Source organism: Ovis canadensis, chromosome 3 (genome assembly GCF_042477335.2).
Source record: "Ovis canadensis isolate MfBH-ARS-UI-01 breed Bighorn chromosome 3, ARS-UI_OviCan_v2, whole genome shotgun sequence".
In the NCBI taxonomy this organism is placed as follows: Eukaryota; Metazoa; Chordata; class Mammalia; order Artiodactyla; family Bovidae; genus Ovis; species Ovis canadensis.
The window spans coordinates 129068237-129085825 of NC_091247.1; positions in this window are offsets into that span (position 1 = coordinate 129068237).

Genomic DNA, 17589 nt, shown 5'->3' on the forward strand with positions numbered 1-17589 from the left:
TCACATTTAGGTCTTTAATCCATTTTGAACTTCGTTTTGTGTATGGAGTTAAACATTGGTTTAATTTCATCTTTTCACATGCGGCTGTCTAGTTTTCCTAGCACCATTTGTTGAAGAAATTGTCTTCCCACACTGTGTAGTCTTGCCTCATTTGTCATAGTTTAATTGACCATTCTGTTCATGGGGTTCTCAAGGTAAGAATACTAAAGTGGTTTACCATTCCCTTCTCCAGTGGACCACGTTTTGTCAGAACTCTATACCATGACCCGTCTGTCTTGGGTGGCCCTACATGGCATGGCTCATAGTTTCATTGAGTTAGACAAGGCTGTGGTCCATGTGATCAGATTGGTTAGCTTTCTGTGATTGTGGTTTTCAGTCTGTCTGTCCTCTGATGAATAAGGATAAGAAGCTTATGAAAGCTTCCTGATGGGAGAAACTGACTGAGGGGGAAACTGGGTCTTGTTCTGATGGGTAGGGCCATGCCCACTAAATATTTAATCCAATTTTCTGCTGCCAGGAAAAATATCAGTAACCTCAGATATGCAGATGAAACCACCCTTATGGCAGAAAGCAAAGAGGAGCTAAAGAGCCTCTTGATGAAAGGGAAAGAGGAGAGTGCAAAAGTTGGCTTAAAACTCAACATCAAGAAAAGTAAGTTCATGGCATCTTATCCCATCACTTAATGGCAAATAGATAGGGAAACAATGGCAACAGTGACAGACATTATTTTGGAGGGCTCCAAAATCACTGCATATGGTGACTGCAGACATGAAATTAAAAGACACTTGCTCCCTGGAAGAAAAGTTATGACCAACCTAGGCAGCATATTTAAAGCAATTTACAAATTCAATGCAATCCCTATCAAGCTACCAGCCATATTTTTCACAGAACCAGAACAAATAATTTCAAGATTTGTATGGAAATACAAAAAACCTCGAATAGCCAAAGCAATCTTGAGAAAGAAGAATGGAACTGGAGGAATCAACGTGCCTGACTTCAGGCTCTACTACAAAGCCACAGTCATCAAGACAGTATGGTACTGGCACAAAGACAGACATATAGATCAATGGAACAAAATAGAAAGCCCAGAGATAAATCCACACACATATGGACACCTTATCTTTGATAAAGGAGGCAAGAATATACAATGGAGTAAAGACAATCTCTTTAACAAGTGGTGCTGGGAAAACTGGTCAACCACTTGTAAAAGAATGAAACTAGATCACTTTCTAACACCGCACACAAAAATAAACTCAAAATGGATTAAAGATCTAAATGTAAGATCAGAAACTATAAAACTCCTAGAGGAGAACATAGGCAAAACACTCTCTGACATAAATCACAGCAGGATCCTATATGATCCAGCTCCCAGAATTCTGGAAATAAAACCAAAAATAAACAAATGGGATCTAATTAAAATTAAAAGCTTCTGCACAACAAAGGAAAATATAAGCAAGGTGAAAAGACAGTCTTCAGAATGGGAGAAAATAATACCAAATGAAACAACTGACAAACAACTAATCTCAAAAATATACAAGCAACTTATGCAGCTCAATTCCAGAAAAATAAACGACCCAATCAAAAAATGGGCCAAAGAACTAAATAGACATTTCTCCAAAGAAGACATACGGATGCCTAACAAACACATGAACAGATGCTCAACATCACTCATTATAAGAGAAATGCAAATCAAAACCACAATGAGGTACCACTTCACACCAGTCAGAATGGCTGCGATCCAAAAATCTGCAAGCAATAAATGCTGGAGAGGGTGTGGAGAAAAGGGAACCCTCCTACACTGTTGGTGGGAATGCAAACTTGTACAGCCACTATGGAGAACAGTGTGGAGATTCCTTAAAATATTGCAAGTAGAACTGCCTTATGACCCAGCAATCCCACTTCTGGGCATACACACCGAGGAAACCAGAATTGAAAGAGACACATGTACCCCAATGTTCATCGCAGCACTGTTTATAATAGCCAGGACATGGAAACAACCTAGATGTCCATCAGCAGATGAATGGATAAGAAAGCAGTGGTACATATACACAATGGAGTATCACTCAGCCGTTAAAAAGAATACATTTGAATCAGTTCTGATGAGATGGATGAAACTGGAGCCTATTATACACAGTGAAGTAAGCCAGAAAGAAAAACACCAATATAGTATACTGACACATATATATGGAATTTAGAAAGATGGCAATGATGACCCTGTATGCAAGACAGCAAAAAAGACACAGATGTGTATAGCTGACTTTTGGACTCAGAGGGAGAGGGAGAGAGTGGGATGATTTGGGAGAACGGCATTGAAACATGTATACTATCATGTAAGAATAGAATCCCCAGTCTATGTCCAATGCAGGATACAGCATGCTTGGGGCTGGTGCACGGGGATGACCCAGAGAGATGTTATGGGGAGGGAGGTGGGAGGGGGGTTCATGTTTGGGAACGCATGTATACCTGTGGTGGATTCATGTCAATGTATGGCAAAACCAGTATAGTATTGTAAAGTAAAATAAAGTAAAAATAAAAATTTTAAAAAAAACTCAAAAATAATTAAAATAAAAGCAGAGACATTACTTTGCCAACAAAGGTCCATCTAGTCAAGGCTATGGTTTTTCCAGTAGTCATGTATGGATGTGAGAGTTGGACTATAAAGAAGCTGAGCACTGAAGAATTGATGCTGTTGAACTGTGGTGTTGGAGGAGACTCTTGAGAGTCCGTTGGACTACAAGGAGATCCAATGAGTCAATCCTAAAAAAAAAAATCACTCTTGAATATTCATTGGAAGGACTAATGCTGAAGCTGAAACTCCAGTACTTTGGCCACCTGATGCAAAGAACTGGCACATTTGAAAGAACCCTGATGCTGGGAAAGATTGAAAGGTGGGAGGAGAAGGCGGTGACAGAGGATGAGATGGTTGGATGGCATCACCGACTCAATGAACATGAGTGTGAGTAACCTCTGGGAGTTGGTGATGGACAGAGAGGTCTCGTGTGCTGCAGTCCATGTGGTTGCAAAGAGTTGGACACGACTGAGCAGCTGAACTGAACTGAATTGATCACAGGTGCATGGGCTTATTTTGGAGTTTTCTATCTGTTACATTGATCTGTATTACTACTTTCGTGCCAGTACTATATTGTTTTGATGACATTACCTTTGTGTTATAATCTGAAGTCAGGGAACCTGATTCCTCCAATTCTATTTTTCATTTTCAAGATTGCTTTGGCTCTTTGGAATTTTTTGTGTCTCCATACAAATTTTGAAATGTTTTACTCTAGTTCTGTGAAAAATTATATTGGCAATTTGATAGGGATTGCATTGAATCTGTAGATTGTCTTGGGTAGTATAGTCATCTTGACAATATTGATTCTTCCAATCTACATAGTATATCTTTCCATCTATTTATGTCCTTGATTTCTTTCATCAGCATCTTGTAGTGTTCAGAGTACATGTCTTTTGTCTCCTTAGGTAGGTTTATTTCTAGGTATTTTATTCTTTGTGATGCGATGGTAAATGAAGTTGCTTCTTCAATTTCTCTTTCTGATCTTTCATTGTTAGTGTATAGAAATGTAACAGATTTCTGCGTATTAATTTTGTAACCTGAATCTTTACTAAATTCATTGATGAGCTTTAGTAATTTCCTGGTAGCACCTTTAGGATCTTCCATGTATAGTATCATGTTATCTGCAAAGAGTGACAGTTTAATCTCTTCTTTTCCAATTTGGATTCACTTTACTTCTTTTTCTTCTCTGATTGCTATCGCTAGGACTTCCAAAACTATGTTGAATAAATGTGGTGAGAGTGGATATTCTTGTCTTGTTCCTGATCTTAGAGGGAACACTTTCAGCTTTTCACCATTCAGTATTATGCTAGCTGTAATTTTGTAACATATAGCCTTTATTATTTTGAGGTATGTACACTCTATGACCACTTTCTGGAAAGTTTTTTTTTTTTTTTAATCCAAATGTGTACTGAATTTTGCCAAATGATTGTATGGTTTTTATTATTCAATTTGTTGATGTGGTGTATCACATTGATTTGTGGATGTTGACAATTTCTTGCATCCCGGGATGAACCCCATTTGGTCATGGTGTATGATCTTTTTAATGTACTGTAGGATACAGATTGCTAGTATTTTGTTGAAGATTTTTACATCTTGTTCATTAGTGATATTGGCCTGTCATTTTATTTTTGGGTTGTATCTTTGTCTGGTCTTGTTAGCTTCATAAAATGAGCTTGGAAATCTTTCTTCCTCTGTGACATTTGGGAACATTTTCAGAAGGATAGGTGTTAACTCTTCACTAAATGTTTGATAAAATTTGCTCGTGAAGCCATCAGGTCCTGGGCTTTTGTTTGTTCAGAGATTTTAAATCATGGTTTCAATTTCAGTGCTTGTGATTGGTCTGTTCATATTTTCTATTTCGTCATGGTTCAATCCAGGGAGACTGTACCTTTCTAGGAAATTATCCATTTCTTCCAGTTTGCTCATGTTATTGGCATACAGTTGTTCATAGTCTCTAAGGATCCTCTATATTTCTGTGGAGTCAGTTGTAATTTCTCTTTCTTCATTTCTAATTTTCCTGATTTGAGTCCTCTCTCTCTTTTTCTTGATTAGTCTGGCTAAAGGTTTATCAATTTTATCTTTTCAAAGAACCAGCTTTGAGTTTCATTCATCCCTGTGATTGTTTTCTGCCTCTGTTTCTTTTATTTCTGCTCTCATCTTTATGATTTCTTTTCTTCTGCTAACATTAGGTTTTGTTTATTCTTCTTTCTCTAGTTGTTTTAGGTATAAGGTTAGGCTTTTTACTTGAGACTTTTCTCATTTCTTGAGATAAGATTGTATTGCTATAAGTTTCCCTCTTAGAACTGCTTTTGCAGTATCCCATAAGTTTTGGACCATTGTGCTTTCATTTTCATTTGTTTCTAGGTATTTTAAAAATATTTATTCTTGATTTCTTCAGTGATCCAATGGTTGTTTAGTAGCAAATTGTTTACCTGCCACATGTTTGTGTTACTAATTTTTTTTCTTGCAATTTATTTCTAATCTCATAGCATTGTGATCAGAAAAGATATGATTTCGATTTTCTTAAATTTGCCAAGCATGTGATCAATCCTGGAGAATGTTCTGTGAGCACTTGAGAAGAATACGTAGTCTGCTGCTTTTTGATGGAATGCTCTATAGATATCAATTAAGTCCAACTCATCTAAAATGTCATTTACGGCCTGCATTTCCTTATTGACTTTCTGTCTGAATGATCTATCTATTGATGAAAGTGGGATATTAAAGTTCTCCACTATTATTGTTACTGTTGATCTCTCCCTATTTGTTTGTTAGTGGTTGTCTTATGTATCAAGGTGCTCCCATGCAGGGTGCATATATAGATTTACAATTGTTATATCTTCTTCTTGGGATGAACCCTTGATCATTATGTAATGTCATTCTTTGTCTCTTATAATAGTCTTTGTTTTAAAGTCTATTTTGTCTGATAGTATTGCTATTCCAGATTCCTTATGATTTCCATTTGCATGAAATATCTTCTCCCATCCTTTGACTTTCAGTCCGTAAGTGTCTGTAGGTCTGAGGTGAGTCTCTTGTAGATAACATATATATGGGTATACCCAGCCAGGCTATATTTTTTGGTTGGTACATTTAATCCATTTACATTTAAGGTAATTATCTATATATATGATCCTATCATCATTTTGTTAATTGTTTGGGGTTGATTTTTGTAGTTCTTTTCCTTCTCTTGTAATTCCTGCATAGACAAGTTCCTTTAGCATTTGTTGTAAAACTGGTTTCATGGTGCTGAATTCTCTTAATTTCTGCTTTCTGGAAAACTTTTGATTTTTTCACCAAATCTCAGTGAGAGTTTTGCTGGGTAGAGCCTTCTTGTAGGTAGTAGATTCTTTCATTTCATAACTTTACATATATCATGCATTCCATTCTGGCTTGCAGAGTTTCTATTTTAAATCAGTTGATAAGCTTATGGAATTTCCCTTGTATATTATTGTGTGTGTGTGTTTTTCCCCCTTGTTGCTTTTAAGAAGTGTGATTACTATGTGTCTCAGTGTGTTCCTCCTTGGGTTGATCCTGCATGAGACTCTCTGAATTTCCTGGACTTGCTTGATTATTTCCTTGCCCATGTTGGGAATTTTTCAGCTATTATCTCTTCAAATATTTCTCAGGTCCTTTCTCTCTTCTCCTTCTGGGACCACTATAATGTATATATTGGTACATTTGCTGTTGTCCCAAAGGTCTCATAGAGTGTCTTCATTTCTTCTTTTTTCTGCATTCTGTTTTGCAACATTGATTTCCACTATTGTCTTCCAGGTCATTTATCCATTCTTCTGCTCTAGTTATTCTGCTACTGATTCCTTCAAGTGTATTATTAGTTCTTTAAAATATCTAGGTCATTGGTAAACATTTCTTGCATTTTCTCTCATTATTTTTCAAGATCAAGGATCATTTTCACTATCATTATTCTGAATTTTTTCTAGGAAGCTGCCTATCTCCATTTCATTTAGTTGTTTTTCTGGAGATTTATTTTATTCCTTCATCTGGGATATAATGCTATTTTTTTCATTTTGGTTAGCCCTCTGTGATTGTGGTATTAGTTCTAGAGGCTGCTTGGATTGTAGTTATTAATTCTTCTGTCTGTCCTTTTGTGGATGAGGTTGAGGCTTGTGCAACCTTCCTGATGGGAGGGATTGGCTGTGGAAAAAACTGGGTCTTGCTCTGGTGGGCAGGGCTCAGTAAAACTTTAATTCAATTGTCTGCTCCCTGTTAGTTGTTTGGCCTGAATGACCCACTTCCAGAGTCTACGGGCTCTATGGTAGGGCTATTGATGACCTCCAAGAGGACTTATACTGAGACATATCTCAAGGACTCTTGCTGCCAGTTCCCCTGTCCCCATGGTGGGCCACTGCCAACACATGCCTCTGTAGGAGACCCTCAGACACTTACACACAGGTTTGACTCAGTCTTCTTTCCCCTAGATCCTGGTGCACACAAAATTTTGTTTGTGCCCTCCAAGAGTGGAGTCTGTTTATCCCAGTCTTGTGGAAGTCCTGCAATCAAATCCTGCTAGCCTTCAAAGTAAAATTCCTTGGGGATTCCCAGTCCCTTGGCTATATCCCCAGGCTAAGGAACCTGATGTGCGGTCTAGAACCTTCACAACAGTGTGAGAACTTATTTGGTATTATTGTTCTCCAGTTTGCAGATCACCCAACTGGTGGGTGTAGAATTTGATTTTATCATGATTGTGATCTTCCTACTGTTTTGTCACAGCTTCTACTTTGTCCTTGGATGTGAGCTATATTTTTTTTGGTGGGTTCCAGTATGTTCCTGCTGATGGTTGTTAAACAGCTAGTTGTGATTTTGGTGCTCTGGCTGGAGAAGGTCAGCACAAGTCCTTCTATCTCCCTTTTATATTCTGATTCAAGCATATGCAGTGCAATCTTACTCAAAAAATATCCAGAAAAGTTGAAGTTTTGGGTAACCATACACTGCATATAGAAGAAAGCTGTAACAACCAAATATTTATTTTTAATTTTCATCTCATTTCAGTAACTTGGTAGTTCATTTGAAAAATCTTTGTAGTGTTTGGAGATCTAGATTCCATTTGATCCATGGAGATGCTACTTCTGCTTTACTGCTATGTTACTAGAAAAATATTTATGATTCAAGTAAATACCTCATAAATAGTTTTATATAAATAACCCTAATAGGTATTTTATAAAAATATGCAGTCTTATAGATAGTATAAGAGTGCATCCAGTAAGTTTTAATATGTCTTTTGCTTTCAAGATTTTATAAAAGTCAGTAAATAAAACAATGGGGAAAATGTTTTTATACTTTTTGAATACTATAGTGGTTATGAAACAACCATAATGCAAGACTTGAGTACTCTGAATGAAGAATATAATATATCACCATAGAATATTATGGCAAATTAATCATGTAGTAAAATATTTTTCAATAAAGAATATTGTTTTATTCTTATAGTTCATGACAGTATAAGCTCATAAATTGGGCCTTATTAACTGTAAAATGATCTTTTGATTCCTTTTAATAATAGAAATTCATTTCAGTATAAATATCACATGTATATTAAAAAGATGTAAGAAAATAATACAATATTTCTAACTGCAATTGTTTAGTGACACTTTATTAGACACCACTAACTTTTGATTGATGTGTGTTTTTATAAGATTTTTATCCACAGTAAGAGAAAATTACATTTCCAATTTAAAAAGATAATTTTTCATTGAATAAATATCAAACTATATTAGTAAAAAAGAAAACAAAATGAATTACTTTGTAGTAATAATGAATATATAACACCATTTTGAAAAGTAGAAGAAGCAGCTCTCACTCTTTAAGAAGTTAATTTTTATTTCCTGAAGAAAAGTCTAAGTGAATAGAGCACTTGTGGTTTATCAATTAGCTATTCTGGTTATTCTTTCCAAATATATCTAGTATCTACAAAGTACTGCTGCCTTAGAAATCCCATGAAAGTGTGACATTTTACAGTCTCCATGCTTCGCATGAAGTTAGGTGTTATGTTGTGACCAATTTCATTTCCAGTTTAAAATGTGAGAAGGGGTATACCACAGTCAATTTTGAGCTGTACTCTCTCTCACACAATCCTCCATTTTCTCTCTTGGCTCCTCTGCTGACACCTCCTGCACTATGCAAAAGGAGATCTACAGAGCAAAAAGAACAGATAGAGAGGATATGCCTTCTAATGGTAACCATACGATATTGAATAAATACTGACAGTTGAATAATCAATTTTCAGTGCTAATTCACTGAGAATTTTATCTTTTAATACAACAACCAGCATTATATATCCAAAGTCTATGTTACTTCATTGTTATTCAGTCGCCTAGTCATGTCCGACTCTTTGTTACCCCTTGGACTGCAGTATGCCAGCTTCCCTGTCCTTCACCATCTCCTGAAGCTTGTTCAAACTCATGTCCATTGAGTCAGTGATGCCATCCAACCATCTCATCCTCTGTTGTCCCCTTCTTCTCCTGCCTTGTATCTTTCCCAGCACCAGGATCCTTTCCAATGAGTTGGCGCTTTGCATCAGGTGACCAAAATATTGGAACTTCAGCTTCAGTGTCAGTATTTCCAATGAATATTCAGGGTTGATTTCCTTTAGGATTGACTGGCTGGATCTCCTTGCTGTCCAAGGGACTATCAAGAATCATCTCCAACACCACAGTTGGAAAGAATCAGTTCTCCAGTGTCCAGCCTTCTTTATGGTCCGACTCTCATATCCATACATGACTACTGGAAAAACCATACCTTTGACTATCTGGACCTTTGTCGTCAAAGTAATGTCTCTTTTATAATATGCTGCATATATTTGTCATCTAGGTTTGCTTTTCTTCCAAGGAGGATATCTTCTAATTTCATGGCTGCAGTCACACTCTACAGTGACTTTGGAGCCCAAGAAAATAAAAATCTTCCACTATTTCCATTGTTTTCCAATCTATTTGCCATGAAGGGATGAAACTGGATGCTTTGAACTTTGTTTTTTTAATGTTGAGTTTTAAGCCAACTTTTTCACCCTCCTCTTTCACCTTCATCAAGAGGCTCTTTAGTTACTCTTTGCTTTCTGCCATAAGAATGGTATCATCTGCATATCTGAGGTAGTTGCTATATCTCCTGGCAATCTTGATTCAAGCTTAGGATTCATCCAACCCAGCCTTTCCCATGATGTATTCTGCATATAAGTTAAATAAACTTGGTGACATTATACAGCCTTGATATATTTTTTCCCAATTTTGAACCAATCTGTTGTTCCATGTCCAGTTCTAACTGTTGCTTCTTGACCTGCATACATATTTCTCAGGCAGCAGGTGAGGTGGTCTGGTATTCCCATCTCTTTAAGAATTTTGCACAGTTTGTTGTGATCCACACAGTCAAAGGCTTTGGTGTAGTCAATAAAGCAGAAGTAGATATTTCTCTGAGACTCTCTTGCTTTTTTGATGCTCCAATACATGTTGGCAATTTGCTCTCTGGTTTCTCTGACTTTTCTAAATCCAGCTTGAACATCTGGAAGTTCTCACTTCACGTACTGTTGAAGCCTTGTTTGGAGAATTTTGAGCATTACTTTGCTAGTGTGTAAGATGAGTGCAATTGTGCAGTAGTTTGAACATTCTTTGACATTGCCTTTCTTTGTGATTAGAATGAAAACTGACCTTTTCCAGTCCTGTGGCCACTGCTGAGTTTTCCAAATTTGCAGGCATATTGAACCCAGCACTTTCACAGCATTATCTTTCAGGATTTGAAATAGATCAGCTGAAATTCCATCACTAGCTATGATATTTTAAGGAAAGTTTAGTGAATATATACATTTAGAGGTCATTTTAATGATGATATAAAATAAAGAGAAAATATAAAACTTCCTCTTACTCTCATATTTTTAGTAAGTTAATTAAATAATAATATGCAGTCTTGGAAACACTTTTGATATGTTTTCAATTTAGCATCACTAATAATGAAGAGTTAATTGGTTTGCAAAGATTCAGACACGACTGAGCACCTAAACTGAACTGAACTACTCTTAAGTTGGCAATGCCAAAGAATGCTCAAACTACCGCACAACTGCACTCATCTCACATGCTAGTAAAGTAATGCTCAAAATTCTCCAAGCCAGGCCTCAGCAATTTGTGAACTGTGAACTTCCAGATATTCAAGCTGGTTTTAGAAAAGGCAGAGGAAACAGAGATCAAATTGCCAACATCTGTTGGATCATCGAAAAAGCAAGAGAGTGACAGAAAAACATCTACTTCTGCTTTATTGACTATGCCAAAGCCTTTGACTGTTTGGATCACAATAAACTGTGGAACATTCTGAAAGAGATGGGACTACCAGACCACCTGACCTGCCTCTTGAGAAACCTATATGCAGGTCAGGAAGCAACAGTTAGCATTGGACATGGAACAACAGACTGGTTCCAAATAGGAAAAAGAGTATGTCAAAGCTGTATATTGTCACCCTGCTTATTTAACTTGTATTCAGAGTACATCATGAGAAATGCTGGGCTGGAGGAAGCACAAGCTGGAATCAAGATCGCTGGGAGAAATATCAATAACCTCAGATATGCAGATGACACCACTCTTATGGCAGAAAGTGAAGAGGAACTAAAGAACCTCTTGATGAAAGTGAAAGAGGAGAGTGAAAATGTTGGCTTAAAGCTCAACATTCAGAAAATTAAGATCATGGCATCTGGTCCCATCACTTCATGGCAAATAGATGGGGAAATGGAAACAGTGGCTGACTTTACTTATTTTAGCTCCAGAATCACTGCAGATGGTGATTGCAGCCATGAAATTAAAAGATGCTTACTCCTTGGAAGAAAAGTTATGACAAACCTAGACAGCATATTAAAAAGCAGAGACATTACTTTGCCAACAAAGGTCCGTCTAGTCAAGGCTAGCATGGATGTGAGAGTTGAACTATAAAGAAAGCTGAGCGCTGAAGAATTGATGCTTTTGAATTGTGGTTTTTGAGAAGACTCTTGAGAGTCCCTTGGACGGCACAGAGATCCAACCAATCCATCCTACAGGAAATCAGTCCTGGGTGTTCATTGGAAGGACTGATGTTGAAGCTGAAACTCCAATATTTTGGCCACCTGCTGTGAAGAGCTGACTCATTTGAAAAGACCTTGATATTAAGGAAAGATTGAAGGCAGGAGGAGAAGGGGATGACAGAGGATGAGATGGTTGGATGGCATCACCAACTCAATTGACATGAGTTTGAGTAAACTCTGGGAGTTGTTGATGGACGGGGAGGCCTGGCATGCTGCAGTTCATGGAGTCGCAAAGAGTCGGACATGGCTGAGCGACTGAACTGAATTGAGGATTATTTTGTATACTTGAATGCTATTTTTAGCCTTCAAATTTACCTAATCATAGATAAGTCTTCTACTAATTTAAAGGTAATTTATAGTAAGCTACCGTTGATAGAGTCTTCAATTTAAGAAATTATTTATGGTGACAGAGGATGAGATGGCTGGATAGCATCACTGACTTGATGGACGCGAGTCTTAGTGAACCCCGGGAGTTGGTGATGGACTGGAGGCCTGGCGTGCTGTGATTCATGGGGTCGCAAAGAGTTGGACACGACTGAGCAACTGAACTGAACTGAACTGGACTGAGGGAATTACATAATGTGGGTTTTTTGCATGAGAAATAATAAGCTTACCAGGTATTGTATGTGTAGAAATGAATCTGGGATAGATGAAAACAATGGTTTTAATGGCAGCCTTTTCAGTAGGTTTTTTTTTTTAGTAGAATTTTTAAATGTGATATTTTAGTCAAAATAACAATATATTTTTCTGTTTTGTATATTTTTCTGTTTTGTTCATAGAGAAAAACTCAATACACTTGTATATGTACTTCAAGGCATAATGTTATGAATGTTCTTTAAGCGCAGTGTAATCTACTCAGCCACTAATACATACTCATAATACACAGCATGTCTAATATATATAATGCTGTTCAGTATATATTATTTTATAAATATCATTTATATAACCTTGTTTATAAAGGCTTATCAAAGTAACTAAGTAACAAAGTAAGAGTAACTAATAGATATATATCCTAATCCAGCCTTGTGGTGAGTAGGCCAAATCATACTTGTGTCTTAATTAGACAGAGAAAGGGACAAAATGTGCTCTAATTTAAAAACAGCACTCTCCACGGTGGGGGGAAATATCTTGCACCAGGCAATTAGGCATATTTCCATTACTGCAATGGCTCAAAAAAATGATCTGAGGCACTACTAAAATGAAAGTTCTTCAACATAAACATTGGTCAAACAATGCTTTTTATTATGGGTGATGCAGAGAATAAAAGCTACATAATGCCCGTATTTATCTTCCAAAAAGTTCTGTAGTTTTTCTACTATACAGATAAATTATTTTTTAAAAAAGCTTTTGTTTTCACACTTTACTATGAGTTTGAAGTCTAATTATAATATAGTCTCTTTTTCTATTTGAATGTGTCGGTTTTCATATTATGACTTTCACACCTGTACTGGCTAAGATTAAACAACCATGTCATCTGAGACCACCCATCAACTAAACTGTGAAAATTAAATTCAATTTCACCTAAACTCGACTCCATGCTGCTTTTCTATTACTCCCATACTAGGATATATGTGACTTTCACTTACCAAATGGCTTATTTATTATTGAAGACAACATTCTAAAGAGTTGTGGTGACAAATTCTATCTCATATTTCTGTATAGCTTTAATAAACACATTTTAGGTTTGAAGAAAGAATATTATAAAATTTTCATATTTCTTTGACATATTTAACTGAAAACTTCCAAATAAGTTTTATCTTAAACTCTAAAAGTTGTTAATACTAGCTGGCAATATGTATGGTAATATTATAAATAAATATTATTTTTAGGAAGATTTTTAAAATAAATGAAGTAAACACTGACAAAACTAAAAGAAGAAATTTAGAGAATCTACAATCACAGTTGGATTGTTGTAATGCTGTCTTCGGATATTGATAGAAAAAAACCAGACTGATAGTACCAGAAAACTACAGCTCAATATGTGTGTGTCTGTGTACATGCACATATGTATGAATATGTCTGTAAAATATTTAATAAAACATTTTTTAGAACCCACCAGTATAGAAAATTACATCATGACCAGGTTGAATTTATTCCTGGAATTCAGATTGTTTTAACTTTGAAAACCAATCAGTGAAGTACATTATGTTAATAAATCAGAACAAAAGCAATCATTTCACTAAATGCAGATAAATCATCTGACAAAATTCAATATACATGATAAGAATTGTCAGAAAACTCAGATAAGAGGATCTCCTTCAACCTAATAAGGTATAACTTAAAAATTAAATAAATAAAGCTAGCCTTATACTTAATGATAAATATGAAATGTTTTCTACTTAAAATCAGGAACAAGTCAAGTATGGATATCACTGTTTCTAATCAGTGTTGTATTATGATCTTGTTAGTGTTAATCACTCAGTTGTGTTCAACTCTTTGCAATCCCATTGACTGTAGCCAACCAGACTCCTCTGTCCATGGAATTCTCCAGGCAAGAATACTGGACTGGGTAGCCATTCCCTCCTGAAGGGGATCTTCCTGACTCTTCCAGATTCTTTACTATCTAAGCCACCAGGGAACCCCACCATGATCCTAGACAATGCAGTAAACCAGAGTGAGTGAAAAGGAGATTGGGAGGGAGAGAAGGGGAGAGAGAGAATGGTAGAGGGAAAGGGAGACAGAGACAGGATGCAGATTGGAGCAAAAGAGCAAACCGCTTTTGTTTACAGAGGATGTGATCAAGTATGTGAAAAATTCTAAAGAATCTTATAAAAACTTACTGGACCTAATAAACTGTAACATGGTTTATCATGTCATAAAATGATAAGTCAACATATGAAAAGCAATTATATATATAAATATTTAGAATGCAATATTTAAAAAAAGAAAGTATTGGTTAGATTTTAATGACATGAAGTATTTAAGAATAAATTTAATAACATATGCTTCCCTGTGGCTCAGCTGGTAAAGAATCTGCCTGCAATGCAGGAGACCTGGCGTCAATCCCTGGGTTGAGAAGATCCCCTGGAGAAGGGAAGGACTACCCACTCCAGTATTCTGGCCTAGAGAATTCCATTGACTGTGTAGTCCATGGGGTCACATAGAGTCAGAAACGACTGAGCAACTTTCACTTTCTTTCACTTTAACAACATGTGGGTGCAAGCTTCCTAAACTGACAACTATGAAATTCTGTTGACAGAAAGAAACAAATGCTGAAATAGGCCAAGAGTTATACCATGTTGTTTGATTGGAAGACTCATTATGGTTACAATGTAATTTATCCTCACACAGATAATCTATATATTATCTGTAATGCAAACAAAAATTCCATCAAAGTCTGTAGAAATCAACAAGATTATTCCAAAATGTGTATGGAAATTATAAGGACACAGTTTAGTCAAAACAGTTTTGAAAACAGAACAAATTCAGAGAACTAACTACCGAATTCACTGGCATACTATAAAACTACAATAATCAAGGTAGTACATTACTGGTATGAAGATAGAAATGGATCGATGAAACACAATAGATAGTCCAGACATAGTCCCACACTTATACAGTCAATTGATTTTAAACAAGCAATTCAATGAAGGAAAGGCTCTACTTTTCAATAAATTGTGCTTTTCAAAAACTGGCATTCATATAGGCAAAATAAACCTTGAAACACGCATCAAAACATACACCAAAATTAGCTTGAGAATAGATCACAGAACTAAATTTAAAAGCTAAAACTATAATATTTCTAGGGGAAAACAGTGGTGAAATCTTTTGACATATTAGGTTATGAAAAGATTATATTTAACCAGACCATAAAAAGCATGAACTATTAAAAAATCGTTAAAATTTTGTCATCAAAATTTAAAGCATCTTCTACTTGAGAATGTTCTTTTAGGTATGTCTATGTATGTGTATGTATACATATATTCAAACTTGTATCTAGAACAATCTTACAATGTACTAATAGCACAACTAATCAAGTTATATATAGGTACATATTTGAACAGGTATTTGGCAAAAATATGTATATAATAGCTAATATTTGTAGAAAGATATTCCATATAACTAGTCATGGACACAAATTGAAACTAAAATGAAATATCAATATAAACCCATTAGAATGACAAACATTTAAAAGTTAGAAGTGTCTTTTAAAAAGGATAATTTGACCATAAAAGCTAGTAATCTTATTGATATTTATAAAGAAGAAATGAAAATATATGCCCATAAAAATGAATATATAGTAGATGAGTCCACTGATATGAAATTCTAAAACTATCAGAACTAATCTTTTTAATAAAAGAAATGAGATCACCACTCTCCTGGCCCAAGTGACTGGTGGGGCAACAAAAGAGTGGTGGTGGTTTTGGGACATACTCTTGAAATGGTTGAGAAATAATTAAATATTCAGGTTAAAGGTTTTGTTTCAGCTTTATTTCTTCTTTAGTGGTTACTTGGATGTATAAATATGTCACTAACACACACACACACACACACACACACACACACATATATACTTACATGAAATGGGTTTACTTGACTCAAACAATGTTACCTGTATAAAATGCCAAACTGACCAAATCTCACTGGATGTTTTTAAAAGATTCAGTATTACAACATTTGAAGAGCAAAATTTTATCATTCTAAAAGAGAGGAAAAAAAAGACTGGAAAAAAGACAGGGAAGAGTAGATTCTTTTTACTTTCTTTTTAATTATTTAAATTATTTAAAATTTTTATTTATCTCTTTTTATTTATTTCAATATAAATTTATTTTTTTTAGTTATAGGTTAGCTACTTTACAATATTGTATTAGTTTTGCCATACATCAACATGAATCCTCCACAGGTGTACACGTGTTCCACATCCTGAACCCCCCGACCACTTCCCTCCCCGTACCATCCCTCTGGGTCATCCCAGTGCACCAGCCCTGAGCATCCTGTATCATGCATTGAACCTGGACTGGCAATTCATTTCATATATGATATTATATATGTTTCAAAGCCATTCTCCCAAATCATCTCACCCTCTCCCTCTCCCACAGAGTCCAAAAGACTGTTCTATATATCTGTGTCTCTTTTGCTGTCTCACATACAGGATTATTGTTACCATCTTTCTAAATTGCATATATATGCGTTAGTATACTGTATTGGTGTTTTTCTTTCTGGCCTACTTCGCTCTGTATAACAGGCTCCAGTTTCATCCACCTCATTAGAACTGATTCAAATGTATTCTTTTTAATGGCTGAGTAATATTCCATTGTATATATATACCACAGCTTTCTTATCCATTCATCTGCTGATGTATATCTAGATTGCTTCCATGTCCTGGGTATTATAAACAGTGCTGCGATGAAAATTGGGGTACATGTGTCTCTTTCATTTCTGGTTTCCTTGGTGTGTATGCCCAGCAGTGGGACTGCTGGGTCATAAGGCAGTTCTATTTCCAGTTTTTTAAAGGAATCTCCACACTGTTCTCCACAGTGGCTATACTAGTTTGCATTCCCACCAACAGTGTAAGAGGGTTCCCTTTTCTCCACACCCTCTCCAGCATTTATTGCTTGTAGACTTTTGGAGAGCAGCCATTCTGACTGGCGTGAAATGGTATCTCATTGTGGTTTTTGATTTGCATTTCTCTGATAATGAGTGATGTTGAGCATCTCTTCATGTGTTTGTTAGCCATTTGTATGTCTTCTTTGGAGAAATGTCTCTTTAGTTCTTTGGCCCATTTTTTGATTGGGTCCTTTATTTTTCTGGATTTGAGCTGCAGGAGTTGTTTGTATATTTTTGAGATTAGTTGTTTGTCAGTTGCTTCATTTGCTCTATTTTCTCCCATTCTGACAGCTGTCTTCTCACCTTGCTTATAATTTCCTTTGTTGTGCAGAAGATTTTAATTTTAATTAGGTCCCATTTGTTTATTTTTGCTTTTATTTCCAGTATTCTGGGAGGTGGGTCATAGAGGATCCTGCTGTGGTTTATGTCA